General features: G+C 40.3%; 1 protein-coding gene across 1 annotated transcript in view; it reads right to left on the minus strand.

The window, feature by feature from the left end:
* Positions 1 to 16017, minus strand: part of LOC134571702 (4-aminobutyrate aminotransferase, mitochondrial-like) — a 965679-nt gene that overhangs the window by 103980 nt on the left and 845682 nt on the right. The window lies entirely within an intron of this gene.

A 16017-nucleotide genomic window follows, 5' to 3' on the forward strand; every position in this document is an offset into this window, starting at 1 on the left:
TCAAAATTGCATTTCTATATCCCTGACCTTGGCTATTCCTGACTGTTTTTATCATTATAAATGTTAAGTCCAGTCACTCTTATGCCCGGTAATAAGTCTATCTAGAACCTCTGTTTTTGGAATTTGCTATTCCTGTAAGTTGGGGTATGACCTTGTGGCATTACGATAGGGCCATGGACACTGCAAGAATGGGATCTCGACAAACCTCTTGTGAGGCAAAGTTTAAGGAAATGGATCACAGAATGGATAAATTTGCTCAGGCTTTCCAAACATTATTGACGAGAACTGCTCACCTCTCACTTCATAACCCTGCACCCGTACCACCACATACAGTGCCCATTGTATTGTCCACTAAACTGACCCCACCTTATAGATATGGAGGCAATCCTTGTAGAATTCCATTTTGAGATTTCTCCCAGGTCTTTCCCTACTGAGAGGTCTAAGGTTGTTGTTTTTTCATGTACCAACTTACAAACAAGGCTTTGGAGGGGGCTGATCGGTTATGAGACGTTAAAAGGTCTCTGGTACAGGATTCCAAGAATTTAGTAATGGCTTTCCTTAAGGTGTTTGATCCACCAGGTAGGGGGAGAAGTGCAACAAAAGCCCTGATGAGAATCAAACAGGGCAACAAATATATAGCAGAGTATGCTGTTGATTTCTGCACTCTTGCATCAGAGGTGGGTTGGACTAACAGTGGGTTGGCATTTACGGAAGAGGTTAATGAGAATATCCTAGCTGAGGTGGCAGAGAGAGATCTTCCAATACTTTTGGAGGACAGTACTCAGGCCCGGATTGGCCATCGGGCACACCGGGCAAATGCCCGGTGGGCCGCGGTGGCCGTGGGGCCGAGGCCGGCAGGGGAGGTCCCATGATCTCCCCTGCCGATTTATGCAGGACCAGCACTATCTGAACGCCAGCCCCGCTGTTTTCAAAGATCAAAGATCTCCCTCACCGGCCCATTTAAATAGACTTGCGGCTGGGGAGGGAGGGATGGCAACGACCGGATCTCGCAAGAGTGAACTCTAGCCCCACAGGCTAGAGTTCACTCACCGCTGGACCGCCAGGGCTGGTGTGCGACTGCGAGTGCCGGTCCCCCCCGCCCCCCTCTCCTTGGTACCACCATGCCGGTCCCCCCCTCCCAGGCTAAAGGTAAGAAGGGAGGGGGGGGACATAATGCCTGTTAATTCGTTTTTTTTTACCCCCCCAACACACAATCCATTTTAACATTCACCCACATCACACACAGCCCTCTCACACACATCCCACACAGCACTCTCACACACATCCCACACAGCACTCTCACACACATCCCACACAGCACTCTCACACACATCCCACACAGCACTCTCACACACATCACACAGCACTCTCACCCACAGCACATACAGCACTCTCACCCACAGCACTCTCACCCACAGCACTCTCACCCACAGCACTCTCACCCACAGCACTCTCACCCACAGCACTCTCACCCACAGCACTCTCACCCACAGCACTCTCACCCACAGCACTCTCACCCACATCACTCACAGCACACACAGCACTCACAGCACACACATCACTCTCACCCACAGCACTCTCACACACATCACACTCACACATAGCAAACACCGCACACACATCACACTCACACATAGCAAACACCGCACACACAGCACTCTCACACACAGCACCCTCACACACAAATCACACACAGCACCCTCACACACAAATCACACACATCACCCTCACACACAAATCACACACATCACCCTCACACATAACTCACACACAGCACTCTCACACACATCACTCTCACACACATCACACACAGCACTCACACACACAGCACACACAGCACTCTCACACATAGCACACACAGCACTCTCACCCACATCACACACAGCACTCTCACACACATCACACACAGCACTCTCACACACAGCACTCCCACACACAGCACTCCCACACACATCACTCCCACACACATCACTCTCACACACATCACTCTCACACACAGCACACACAGCACACACAGCACTCTCACCCACAGCACTCTCACCCACATCACTCTAACACACATCACACACAGCACTCTCACCCACATCACACACAGCACTCGCACACACAGCACTCACACACACATCACTCTCACACACATCACTCTCACACACATCACTCTCACACACATCACTCTCACACACATCACACTCAGCACCCTCACACACAAATCACACACAGCACTCTCACACACATCACACACAAATCACCCTCACACACAAATCACACACAGCACTCTCACACACAGCACCCTCACACACACATCACACACAGCACCCTCACACACAAATCACACACAATGCACCCTTAAACACAGCAGCCTCACACACCCAGCACCCTTAAACACATTACACACAGCACTCTCACACACATACACAGCATCCCTCAAACACAGCATCCATCACACACACATACTGCACCCTTCACATACACACTACACCCCTCACACATACACACAGAACCCCAACACACTGCACCAAACACACACACACACACACACAATACTTCCAAACATATTTATACATATACACACACACTACAGCACCCCTCACACACATACTGCACCCCTAAACACATTACATTCCAGACACACACTAGATCCCTTACCCAACTCTGGATCATACACACACACTAGATCCCTATATACACTCTGATTCCATCATATACACACACTCACTAAATCTCCTACACATTCTGGTTCATTCAAACACACACACACACACACTACATTCCTAACATACACACTCTGGATCCCTTATACATACACTAGATTAATTGTAAACAAACACATGCTACACCCCTAAACACACACTCTCTACAACCCATACAAACACTACATCACCTATATACACACACACACAATATAGCCTGTATGCACACACTTACTACATCCCCTATACACACATTCTCTACCGCCCCTAGCCACATATGCATTACATTACACCACAAACACAACACAACTAAAACCGACCTTATTACACAATACCACACCACAATCAGCTCACTCTACACACACGCAATACCACAAGCAGGCTCCAAACACACGCACAATACTCTTTCCTGGCCCTTTTGTCTCCTGGTATCCATTTATAGAGAGTTGCAAGGAAACACAGTGCAAGCATGTTATTAAACTTGCTTGCACCGTGCAGAACAAATACAGGGCATTTGTTCTCATGCTAGAGCTCTTTAGCAGAGCTCTGCCCTGGAAGAGCATTGACCCAACGCTCACTTTGAGACAGGGAGTGTTTGTCATTGGTGATGACGAAACACACCCTCTCTGCCCCGCCCCCTTCTTAGTGGGCCGCTGTGCTCAAAAAATGCCCGGGCCAAATTTTTCTCCCAGTCCGGCCCTGACAGTACTGATTATATAATTGATATAAATAATTGTTTAAAGGACATACATCTATAGAGGAATAGAGTCAGATGTCTTGCTGTAGCTGTTCCTCCTAGGTTCACAGTTCCGAACCTATGCAGTTAGGGGCAACCAAACTCCCCAGGGCAGAGAAACAATACAGGAGAAAGGAGGGGCTCTGCCTATATTGCGGAAAGAAGGGCATCTCAAAAATGATTGTTCTTTGCGACCGTTAAACTCTTGCTCCTAAGGTCACTCAAGGGACTGGCCTTTGGTGTGACATCTAAGTCCCCTTTCTTTCCTCTGAATTGATTGCTTCTCCCTATCCCAGTGTCTTGGGAAAAGAAAGAAATTGTCATACAAGCTTCAATAAATACAGGAGTAGCTAATAACATTATTGACAAAGATTTTGTTAAGATCAATACACTCCCTTAAGAGAGAAGGTGACACCCTTGGTCGTTGAGGCCACAGATGGTAGACAAAGCTTTTGAATATGTTCTGCTTTATTGCATACAGGGAAGTTGTGTTTCCAGGTCATATTACCTCCTTCTTCTCCATTCATTTTGGATTTTCCATGGTTGCTACCTAACTCGATTTTTTTTTCTTTTTGGCATTCTTTATTTTTGAGTTATCATGGTGGTAATTGAACAATGGCATTTGACAAACCTTTACAATTTCAGGAGTTAGGAAAACCTGTACCCCCCAGTAGGTATGAGTTGGGCTTTTCAGTGGGGTCCAAGTGGAATCCCTGGGTATATCAAAACGGTGACCTTGGTAGAGGAATACGGGTGGGGTGGGAATTGTGGGCACAGGGTTAACAGATATCTGATGAATAGTTTGTGTTATCCGGTGTGTCAGGCTAATGACCAGCAAGTTGATGCTTTCAGCTGTGTGTCACATATGCTTTCGAGGGGATGGGGTGAGGGCCGCTGGTGTCTAGGGCTATATGGCGTTGCCACTCCTCTCCGGCTGGGTGTGTCTCCCAGCCTCTTTCTAGTGTGCCCCTGGGGGCCCTGCTCAGGTGAATTTATAAGGTTTAGTGTCACCTATTATTTGTGGGGCACCCCTCTTTGGGAGGGTGTTTGTGTTGTGAGGTCCTCGGTAGGTAAGTTATTGCCCCTGATGGCTGAATAGGGGACAGGAACGTAGGGGTTCCCGGGTACTCAGTGTTAGTTTTGTGTTGGGATAACTTGTGTAGGTGTCTCCCCTCGGCCCTCGGGCCCCTCTCCCTCCTCCAGTTTGTCTCAAGTTCGTATGTGTGAAAGAATTTATCTTGATTCCAAGGCTCAAGCTTATAGGTGTCATATAATGATATCCTATATTAAAATTGGCTAACTTGGACTCAGGAAATGCTTGATGCTTAAACAACACTTAAGACCATATATGTCTAAGTTCCGGGAGCAGAGAGCCCCCACCTAAGATGTCTCTACTCTAATCTTTTTGTTCTCTCTTACCTTGAAACTTATTTGTTATGTGTATATGACACTCATCCCTATGTCTTATCTGTACTCCCTTACTGTTACTGTTCTAAGAGTATTTGCACGTAAGCACTTACTTTTTAATGTATAAAACCCAGCTGATGAATAAAACATCAGAGGCTTATTTTGAATACCAACACGTGTCAGGTGTCTAATTCTCGCTTCTCCAAGTGCACTTGTAACAACAATTTGGGGTTCCTCTGAATATAACAAAGATCAACATTCTAATCCACAACAATTTGGTGCCGTGACCCCGGGATCTGACGGTCGAGAGACTCGGAAACTACAGGTCGACGTCCCTCTGACAGTGAAATCAGCTGTACAGGAAGGTAAGAAAAACTTTTTTTCTACCTTTAGCAATTTCGCTCTCAGATCCACGTCCTACTAGTCTGTCTAGGTAAAGAACGACTTAAAAACGTCTGATCTAAAGAACTTGTTTTCTGTGGTATTATGGTTATATTCAGGTAGAGGTTGTGTTATGTCTTGTGAAAGGAATCTTGAGATAGTGGAATATAACTGTGGGTTGTAAGTTATTTTTATTGTTTGCCTTGTCATTTGTTTTATAATTTGAGTTAGAATCCTCCAAGGGCAGATCTCCAGATCTGTGTTTAGAATACAAAACTGAAAATTCCACTGCATTGGTCATAAGTGTTTTAAATACACTGTTATTGTACAGTTTGTCTTGTGTAGGGAAGTAATTAACCCTTACAAGTTTTAAGATGGGTAGCTCTGAAAGTACCCAAGGAGGATTTACGGCTTAGACTATTGTCAAGCATCACAAAGGACAAGGAGCAATTAAGAATGTTAAGAGGTTACTTAAGAAAGCTGGCATGCCCTCAGAGGGCACTCTAGACCCACATATATGGAGTGAATTTATGGCAAATTACAGAGGTTGGTTAGAAGATAATGACTTAGTAGAAGTCACACAAAGATGGCATGATACTGCTGTTGAATTAACTAAATGTGGTTGTAGAGAAACCACCAGGAAAGGTGGACCATATTATCAATGTTTTGGACCTCTAGGGTCCCAGAGTAGGCAAGATCCTGGGAAAAATCTTGTAAACCCACCCCTTTACCAGGCTACTGCAGGGACTCCTTTGGTCCCTAAAGGCCAAGCAATTTCCCTTTTACAGAGATCAAAACCTCTCTTTCCAGTAATATTACACAGTGGGACTTCATATGGTGTCCCAGTAAGACCTATGGGTTCATTAGAGCAGGAAGGTAGTCCAGACTTAAGGGAAACCCTAGCTGCCCCCATAGACACCCCAGTGGGGCCATTAGCTCCACAATTTTCTACTCCTATGATACCCAAAGTGGAGAGCATATACCATGAGAACAGACAGCCGAGCTCAGGTATCCAATACTGGGAAGAATATAAGCCCTTGACACCTAGTGAACAACTGGCAATAATACAGCAGCTGGCAGATGTTGAAAAGGCCCCCTTAGCTCTAGTCCAGGCTTTATCCACAATTCAAGCTACTTATCAGTATACCAGGATAGATTTAAAACAGATTGTTGCACTAAAAGCTGGACCAATTTGGGCTAGAATAATTGGTCATGAGGATAACCCATGAAGATAACCTCAGAAGAGGCAACAAGTAAAGACAGATGAATGGTTTAGAACCAAATCTGCATCTGGAGCATGCTATGTCACTGCAATGAGAGAATGGGCTAAGGTAAAGACAGAGGAACTAGCCCATAAATTAGGAGATATACTACAATTGAAAGATGAATCTGTAGAAATATTCTTCACCAGAATACAGATGGCTTGGGAGGCATTGGGTTACACTGATGTTGCAACCACTTCGACCAGACTGCTTATTAACTGCTTCATGGATGGTATCCACATACCCATAAGGACTGGTCTCCAAAATGCTAGACCTGAGTGGAGAAGTTTAACCTATGGTGATCTGGTAAAGGTGGCTAGGAGAGTTGAAGCTAATCTAAATACTAGAAAGAGGAGCACATCTAGAGCTCCCTAGAGCTGGTGGAGACAGAAGGCAGGTAGACTGCTGGAATTGTGTCAGGAAAGGACACATTAAACGTAACTGCAAGTGTCCTCCTAAAAATAGAATACCCCAGGATTCTAATGATAACTCTCATGACAGCCAACCACCTCCACCACCTCCCCCCCCAATAGGAAATTGGCAAACCAGTGTCGCTACATATTATAAATATCCCTGACTCTGCAGGACCCATTATCAATGTTACACTGCCTGGGGACCGAATAGTCCCTTTCCTGTTGGACACTGGCGCTTCTAAATCAATGTTACAGGAAAAATATGTGTTCCCGTATGAGAAATCTAATGTATTATCATGTGTAGGGGTGGATAGTATCGACAATGACATTCCCCTTACCCACAAGCTGAAATTGAAGCTACACGACTCTACTGCCCTTGTAACAAGGCTACTTGTCAGCCCTCATGCCCCTGCTAATCTACTAGGCAGTGATATACTGTCTGCTCTTAGTGCAAATATCCAGTATAGCCCCACTGGAAAAGTAACAATGTCTGTGCCTTTGGAGGACAAACAAATGATATCTCTGTAACGGATCCACTGGCACCCCGACTGGGTACCTCCATTGAAAGATGCTCCTAGCGCTTCCAGAGGACTCCAAGTACTCCACCAGACACCATAAGCACCGCAGGCTGCAGCTATCTCCCTTCAGAACGAAGCAGGAACAAGCTCTTATAAGAGCTCAGTGATTATAGCAAGGGAATATGCCTAGCATAGCAATCCCTTGTAGCAGATTCCCCCAATAAGAGACAGGACTCAAGTTGAGGGTAAAAATAGAACTCTCTGGCTGCTAGCTTGCAGCCCTTTTTATTAGGTGCTCCCATGAAGGGGAGGGACACACATAGTAACGTACATTAACCAATCACACAATAGTTACATCCCACACATAGCCCTCCCCTCTACCTGTAAACTAATTATCTGTACACACAGGAAAATACAATTATCCTAGGTAGGGAAAATACAGTTTTTACACAACATTCATAACTCCCAAAATATACATCACATTCGCATAAAAATACATATACACAATCAATTCATTCGGGGGAACAACATACTCAAAAATCATACGAATTGGACCAGGGGTTCAAAAGTTAGTACAAATGTGCATTTGACCTTCTGGAAGCATGGTTTTTAGAAGCTCAAACTAGTTCCCCAGAATCCTCTATCCTGGAGACAATGGAGAAGCTGATTTAATTATATCCAGGGACAAACACAGCCTCCATTAAGCACATGTTACCAGCAACCACCAAAAGACATAAAAATACATAACTCCTGTTATACTAAACAGAACCCCCACATTCAACCCATCCCCAGATGGCTTGGATCTGAGCGCTCAACATATCCAAACAGCGTTTAGATGCCACAAACACAGTTCAAATGCCATGGGGTTTAAGTTTCGTATGGGCTGATGAGAGGGCCCATAATCCTGGGGCAGCCCAATAACCCACAGTATGCCCAAATACCGTGCATAAAGGGCCAAATCGCCCAGGGACCATAGTCACAGGGTAAGAGGCGGGCAAGCAGCCCCCTCCAAACCACAGTGGCGAAGTGGCTTTCGCTACAATCTCTTTCAAATGTTCTGGCAACTCTCACTATGCCCAGCCATGTGCCAGAACCTACCATTGACTTGTCCTCAGTCCCTGAATCCTTATGGGCTACAGGGAAGACAGATACAGGCAGACTCACTGTGCCCCCAGTCAAAGTGAATCTCCTGCCCGGAGCCAAACCTCCCTATCAAAAACCATACCCCCTAAACCCAGCACAGGAAGATGCTATTTCGCAATCTGTGCAAGAGTTTCTGCAGGCAGGGGTAGTTGCAGTGGTGTATCCTGGTTTTGTGCTGCCCTAGGCAGGACAAAACTCAGGCGCCCCCCCTTCCCCCCCGCGCCACCCCCACCCAACCTTTCCCCCCGCCCCGCATTCTAAATACACACACACACATTCACTGACAGATACGCATACACTAGCTAACAGAAACACACACTCGCTAACAGAAACACACACACACTAACAGACACACTCACACTCAGTAACAGACAAACACACTCACTAACAGACACACACTAACAGACACACACTCACTAGCAGACACACACACTCACTAACATACACACACACTCACAGGCAAACACACACACTAACAGACACACACACACACACAGACACTAACAGACACAGACACTAACAGACACACACAGACACTAACAGACACAGACACTAACAGACACAGACACTAACAGACACAGACACACACTCACCCACCCGCATTAACACATTTTTTAAATTTATTTTTAACACATTTTTTTTAAATTTATTTTTAACACTTTTTTTTATTTATTTTTAACACTTTTTTTAATTTATTATTAACACGTTTTTTTTTTAATTTATTTTTAACACTTTTTTTTAATACATTTTTTTATTTATTATTAACATGTTTTTTTTTTCATGACGTAGGACGTGGGACGGCGCACGGAGGCACGCCGCGTCTCGCGGGTTTTTTTCCTTGGCCGGAAGATGGGAGACACTGAGCAGAGCGGGGCGTTGTGAGGGAAGACGCCTGATTTGCTTTCCGCTGCGGTTGGCGGTACTGGGCGATGCGGTGTTGCTGAGCGGTCGAGAGAGAAGACAGGTCCCAAACGCTTATTTTCCTAAGTGGAAAACTAATTCCGTCCGCCCAGTAACTGCTGGAAAAGAGTGATGGGAGTGATGGGAGTGACCCCCCAGGACACTTAAACGGAGAAGTGGATAAGTATACCGGCTGGTTTGCTATATATATGCTACATGTATGCTATATCCACGTATTAGCTAACAGAGCTTATATATCACCCAGTCACTCAGTCACTAAGTGTATATTAAGGTCCATATTCAGGTTTTATACCCTACTACGTATTACTATTTACTATTATTGCACTACTATCGCAGTAATTGATATCCTTATCTTCCTTTAATCATTTACTAAGAACTATTAAGATTTAAAGGAAACCTTACTGAGAAAAAAATATAGGAACATAAAACAAAAAAAAAAAATATAAAAAAAAATATATAAAAAAAAAAAAAAAAACAGAGAAAGAAATAGAACGCTAATAGAAAGAGAAAGTGAAAGAGAAGGGAAAGAGAGGAGGAGTAAATGGCCTCAAAAAAAAACTCAGAAGGTAAACAGAATTTAAAAAGAACTGCTAAAAAACAAGAACCAGCTATAGAAAGGAGGACTTCAGGTTTTTTCTCTCCCCAATTAAACAAGGGGAGTAGTACTAAATCTATACAAGAAGAATCAATACCTATATTGGACCCCAAAGAGACTGAGATAGACAAAACTTTGTCAGATAGCTCATGGGAAGAAAATGTATCTATCACTGCCGGTTATTTATCCAAATGCCTGGAGATCCAATTTGAGAAAATAAAAGAAGAAATAAACCTGCAGTCTAGAGAAATAAAAAATGAGATTCTAAATATAGGAAGAAGAGTGGTATTGTTAGAAGAGAAGACGGACCAAATAAATATACAACAAAAAAACAATACGGATAATATAAATAAATTGGATGAAACTCTAGAGACCCTGAAAAAGAAGATTACGGATTTAGAAGATAGATCTAGAAGACAAAACCTCCGAATTAGGGGGATCCCGGAGACTGTTGTAAATGCAAATCTAGAAGACTATTGTGTAGAGTTTTTTTTGTTTCTGGGGGTTAATTCAGATAACGGTACAAGCGGCATTGAAAGATGTCATAGAATTTATAAACCTGGTAACGTACCAGAACAAGCCCCGAGAGACACAATTATTTGCCTACAATCATTCCGTTTCAAGACGCAAATTATGAAGGCAATGACAACAAAAGACCTGAAGGGGTCAATCTTCCATCAAATTAAGATTTTTCAAGATCTCTCATACCAGACCAGACTTCAAAGGAAATTTTTTACCAATCAGACAGAGGTCCTTAGAAAAAATGCAATTAAATATGCCTGGGGATTTCCGACACGCATAAACCTAACACATAATAACCAAAGACTGACCTTTGATAAACCGCAGAAATTAGAACAATGGCTACTAGAAGGGAATTTAAAATAAGTCATTGCACAAGGTATTTTTTTTTTTTTTTTTCCTCGCACATATATAACACAACATAAAACAAATAAATTAGGATTAAAGCTACACTAGAGGCCATAGAAATGTAAAGAGTGGTCCCACACTATTAAGCTAAATCTCTCCTGAAAACTAAGAAAAATGGGGGAAAGAAGTGATAAAGGGAAGAAAAGAGAAGGGAAAAGAGGGAGAAAAAAGGGGAGAAAAAAAAAAGGGGAAAAAACTAAAATAGATAAAAGAACAGGAGTGTTTATACTAACCACAATAATAATAAGTAAGTACACGATATATTAGAGGTAATTTGATAGAAAGATTATGACACAAAATAAAGGTAATACCTTGGACTTAAAGGTATATTAAAATATAAAATACACTAAATACACTAAAAACAATTTTTTGGGTTTAATTAAAAGGCTATTTAGATCAAATAAAGGGAGAAAGAAAGAAAAAAAAAAAAACTAATGAAATGGGAATAAATATCAGAAGTAACTTTATAGAAATATTTTGATATAAAATAAATGCAAATAAATGTAATATTTGAGAAACAAAGATATATTAAAATTTTAAACTTACACTAAAATTTAACGAAAGAGCTATTTTGGCAAAACAAGAAACAAAAAAATAAGAAAAAAAAAAGTATGAAATGGGAATAATTATTATTTTTTTTTTTTTTTCCCCTTCTGGTATTATTTTTATCCACTACACCCGTCCGGCCAAGGAGAAACTCTAGCTCGCAGATCTCGACACTTTTTCTTTTCTGCGAGCATAGAGTATGGGGACATTTTCGACGTCACTGATTAGAGAGTCGGTGTCGTTTTTGGATTGTTGTTTTCTCTCCCTGTGTTTTTGGCAGGGCTTCCCCCCGAAGGCTATGGGAGGCCTAGGTAGGGAGGAACACAAGGGAGGGAATAGATACATAGTTTTTTGCCTAGTAAAAGGCAGACATTGTACGTTTTATGTTGTGTTTTATATGTTTGTTAGTACAGATGGTGAACTTATCAGTCCTCGAAGGAAAAGAAATAGGATACATAAAATAAAATGAGGCTAGCGACGATTAATGCACAGGGGATAAACTCACAATTTAAAAGATATACAATCCTTGAGTTTCTCAAAAAATAACAAATCCAGATTGCAGCCCTACAGGAAACCCACTGGAGAACGCAAGATAAAAACAATCTTAAATCTAAATTTTTTCCTACTATAATTAGTGCCTCTATGAGTCAAAAAAAGAAAAGAGGAGTAGCCTTCTTATTCTCTAGCAATATATCATTAAAAATTATATACCAAGAAATTGATTTGGAAGGCAGATACATTATATTAGTAGCAGAAATTAATAATCAAAAATATACGTTAGTGAACATATACGCACCAAATCAATCACAAATTGCATTTATTAAAAAAGTGCTTAATAAAACTGAACGCGTGAAAATGGGCCGAGTTATGGTTATGGGAGATTTTAACTGCGTACCCGATATTGAGATAGACCGAAGTTCTAAAACAAAAACCAGTAACTATGGAAACTTGAAGATGACTGCTAAAAAATTTTCAGAATTAATTAAACAAGCCCAACTTTCAGATTATTGGAGGATATTTCATACGAAGGAAAAGGATTTTTCCTGTTTCTCAAAAGCTTTCTGCTCATATTCTAGAATTGATCTCTTTTTGGGGGACAGAAACTTAGCGAGCCAAATTAAAAAGGTTTTTATAATAGCCACTACATGGTCAGATCATAATCCGGTCATCCTAGATATAAAAGAACAACATCAAAGAACAAGAGCTGACTGGAAAATGAAAGACTGGTTACTTAAAAATGAAGACAATCTTAAACAAATCAAAGATACAACAGATTATTTTTTCAAAGAAAACAGAAACAAAGATGTCTCTCCAGCAATGACTTGGTGTGCTTATAAATCAGTAATAAGGGGCCTTTTTATAAGCTTAGCAGCAAAAGAGAATAAATTAAATAAAAAAAAGGCAAATTTAGCTGAATTGTACATAAAACTAGACAATTTACTTGAACAAAATAAAAATAAACCATCTCGGAGTATTACTAATGAAATTATAGACACTGAAAAATTTATTAATGAACACCTTATGACAAAGGCTAATAATGCGTTGCATTACTTAAAACAGAAATGGTACTACACCGGAAATAGAGCAGAAAAACTAATGACGAACAGAATAAAAAAAGAAAAATCGAAAAGAATCATCACCAAAATTATTGATAATGGAGAGACTATCTTGAGACCTGAAAAAATAGCAGAAGCCTTCAAAAATTACTATCAAGATCTATACAATATTAAAGATCCTACCGAAACGGCGAACATTAGTGCATTTCTCGAGAACATAAAGAGTCCAAAAATTTCACAAATACAACTGCAGGAGCTTAATAAAACTTTTCAAGAAGAAGAACTGATTTTCTGTATCAACAAATTAAAAAAGAATAAATCCTCTGGTCCAGATGGATTTGATAACCTTTTTTACAAATTGTTAGGAAATAATATTAAAACGGACCTAATTGAAGTTTTCAATTCCTTTGTTACACCTAATAGCATACCGGCAGAACTGTTACAAGCAAATATAGTGCCTATCCTTAAACAAGAAAAGGATGCAGAGAAGATAAAGAATTATTGTCCAATCTCATTGTTGAATACGACATTAAAATATACTCTGCTATGATAGCAGAACGTTTAAAAAAAATTATATCAGAAATAATAAACAGAGACCAAGTCGGGTTTGTCCCGGAGAGGTCTTCAACCCATAACATCAGAAGATTGATTGACATATTGGATTCCGCTTGGACCACTGGAACTCCCATGTTGACCCTGTCCTTAGATGCTGAGAAAGCATTCGACAGGGTCAACTGGGAGTTCATGAGACAAACACTACAGCGATTTGGATTGGAGGGAAGACTTCTTGAGAACATTTTTGCCCTATACACTGGCCCAACAGCAAGAATAAAGGGGAATGGCTTTAGCTCAGAGTGGTTCCCATTATCTAATGGAACACGACAGGGGTGTCCGCTATCCCCCTTACTCTATATAATCTCATTAGAACCTTTGGCATCTGCCATTAGACAAGAAGAAAACATCTCGGGTTTTGACCATAAGAAAGAAAACATAAAAATAAACCTTTACGCAGATGATGTGATCATAACTTTAGAAAATCCGTTACAATCAATAACACAGCTCATGACAACTATAGAAAAGTTTTCACAGGTTTCTGGCTACAGATTAAATACAGACAAATCAACTATTTTGGCGAGTAATGTAAATATGGAAGAAAAAAAGAGATAAAAAAGAGGTTTGACTTTACTTGGATTGAAAAATCATTTAATTATTTGGGAATTAACATCTGTACAGATCCAAGCAAAATTGTTGAGATTAATTTCCTCCCATTACTTCTAAAAATGAACAAGCTATTAAAAGATTGGAGAAATCTGGAATTCTCCTGGTGGGGCCGTATAAATATAGTTAAATCCTATGTTCTACCAAAGTGGTTATACCTATTCAGAATGCTTCCTTTGAAGGTACCCGACAGCTGGCTATCACTTATTCAACAATCCTTCTCTAAATTTATATGGCAATCAAAGAAACCTAGGCTGGCAAGAAAATTCTTGGCGATTAAACAAGCAAATGGAGGAGTAGGACTTGCGCTGATACAACAATACTATCAAGCGAGTACTCTCTCTCATTGCATTATTTCACAACATACAGAGTCTAAACATGAGAGATGGTATGCAATAGAAAAAAAAATGTCATATAATAAAGATCTGTCTACCCTCTTTTGGTTGACGCAAAAAAAGAAAGATAACTGCCAACCATGTTCTGAAAGTATAGTGTTACAAAATATTGGAGAAGCATGGAACAAAATAAGAAAAAATATGGGTCTTAACAATCGTATCATTAACACTTTACCAATTCTAATTTTGGAAAACAATATAGAAGATCTAAATTTAAAAAATTGGGCCAAAGCAGGTATTCAAAATATAGAAGACCTAATGATTGGATCAAATCTTAAATCATTTGAACAATTAAGTACAGAATTCGCTCTTCCAGAAAAAGAAAAATATAACTTCATAAGGATTAACAGTTACTTAAGCAAAGTACTAGATAAAGAACATTCAGAAGTTAAATGTAAGTTATGTCATCTGCTGAAAGCGAATGACACGAAAAATCTATTAAAAAAGTGTAATTCGATACTAAGACTCGAGGAAGAAGATCTTATTTTTCCGGCCATTGAGAAATGGGAGAAAGATTTGAAAATAAAGAAAAAATTGGAAAAAAGCGACTGGAAAAAAGCTTGGGTGTCTGTGGTTAAACATATTAAATGCTTAAATTTAGTTGAGTTACATTTTAAGATTATAAATAGACTGTACCTGGTCCCAAGTCGCATGAATAAAATGGATCATAACATATCAGCTACTTGCTGGCGGTGTGATAGTGCGACGGGAGACATGTTACATATCTGGTGGAGCTGTCCCTTGATAATAGAATTTTGGAAAATGTTTATAGGCAAAATCCAAGAAATAATCGATACTAAAATACCCTTGTCTCCAGAATTATTTATACTACACTTAAATCTTAGCCAATATAATATGGATTTTCAATACTTTCTTACTCATGCGCTAATAGCGGCAAAGATCTCTATAGCTAGAAGATGGAGAACTAATAGTATACCAAATTGGGAAACCATAAAAAATCAGTTAATCTTTCAGCTAAAAATGGAAAGCGGCTTAAATATAAATCTAAAAAAAAAAAAAAGATGGATATAGATATATGGCTAAATAAGCTGTGCGCATTCTAATTTGATAAAGAAAATAGGAGAAAAAGAAAAGGGAAGGGAAAAAGGGGGAAAAAAAATGAAAAGAAAGGAAAAAGAAAAGAAAAGAAAATAAGAATAAATGTTAAGATAATCAGCTAGTTACTCTAATTATTACTATGGGAACATTACTGAGGACCTTTGTCACCATCTATATGTTTGTATTGTATTGTCTTTATGTTTTTTGTTTTTGATAATGTGAAATATTAATGATGAAATGTAAAAAAAAA

Source organism: Pelobates fuscus, chromosome 8 (genome assembly GCF_036172605.1).
Source record: "Pelobates fuscus isolate aPelFus1 chromosome 8, aPelFus1.pri, whole genome shotgun sequence".
In the NCBI taxonomy this organism is placed as follows: domain Eukaryota; kingdom Metazoa; phylum Chordata; class Amphibia; order Anura; family Pelobatidae; genus Pelobates; species Pelobates fuscus.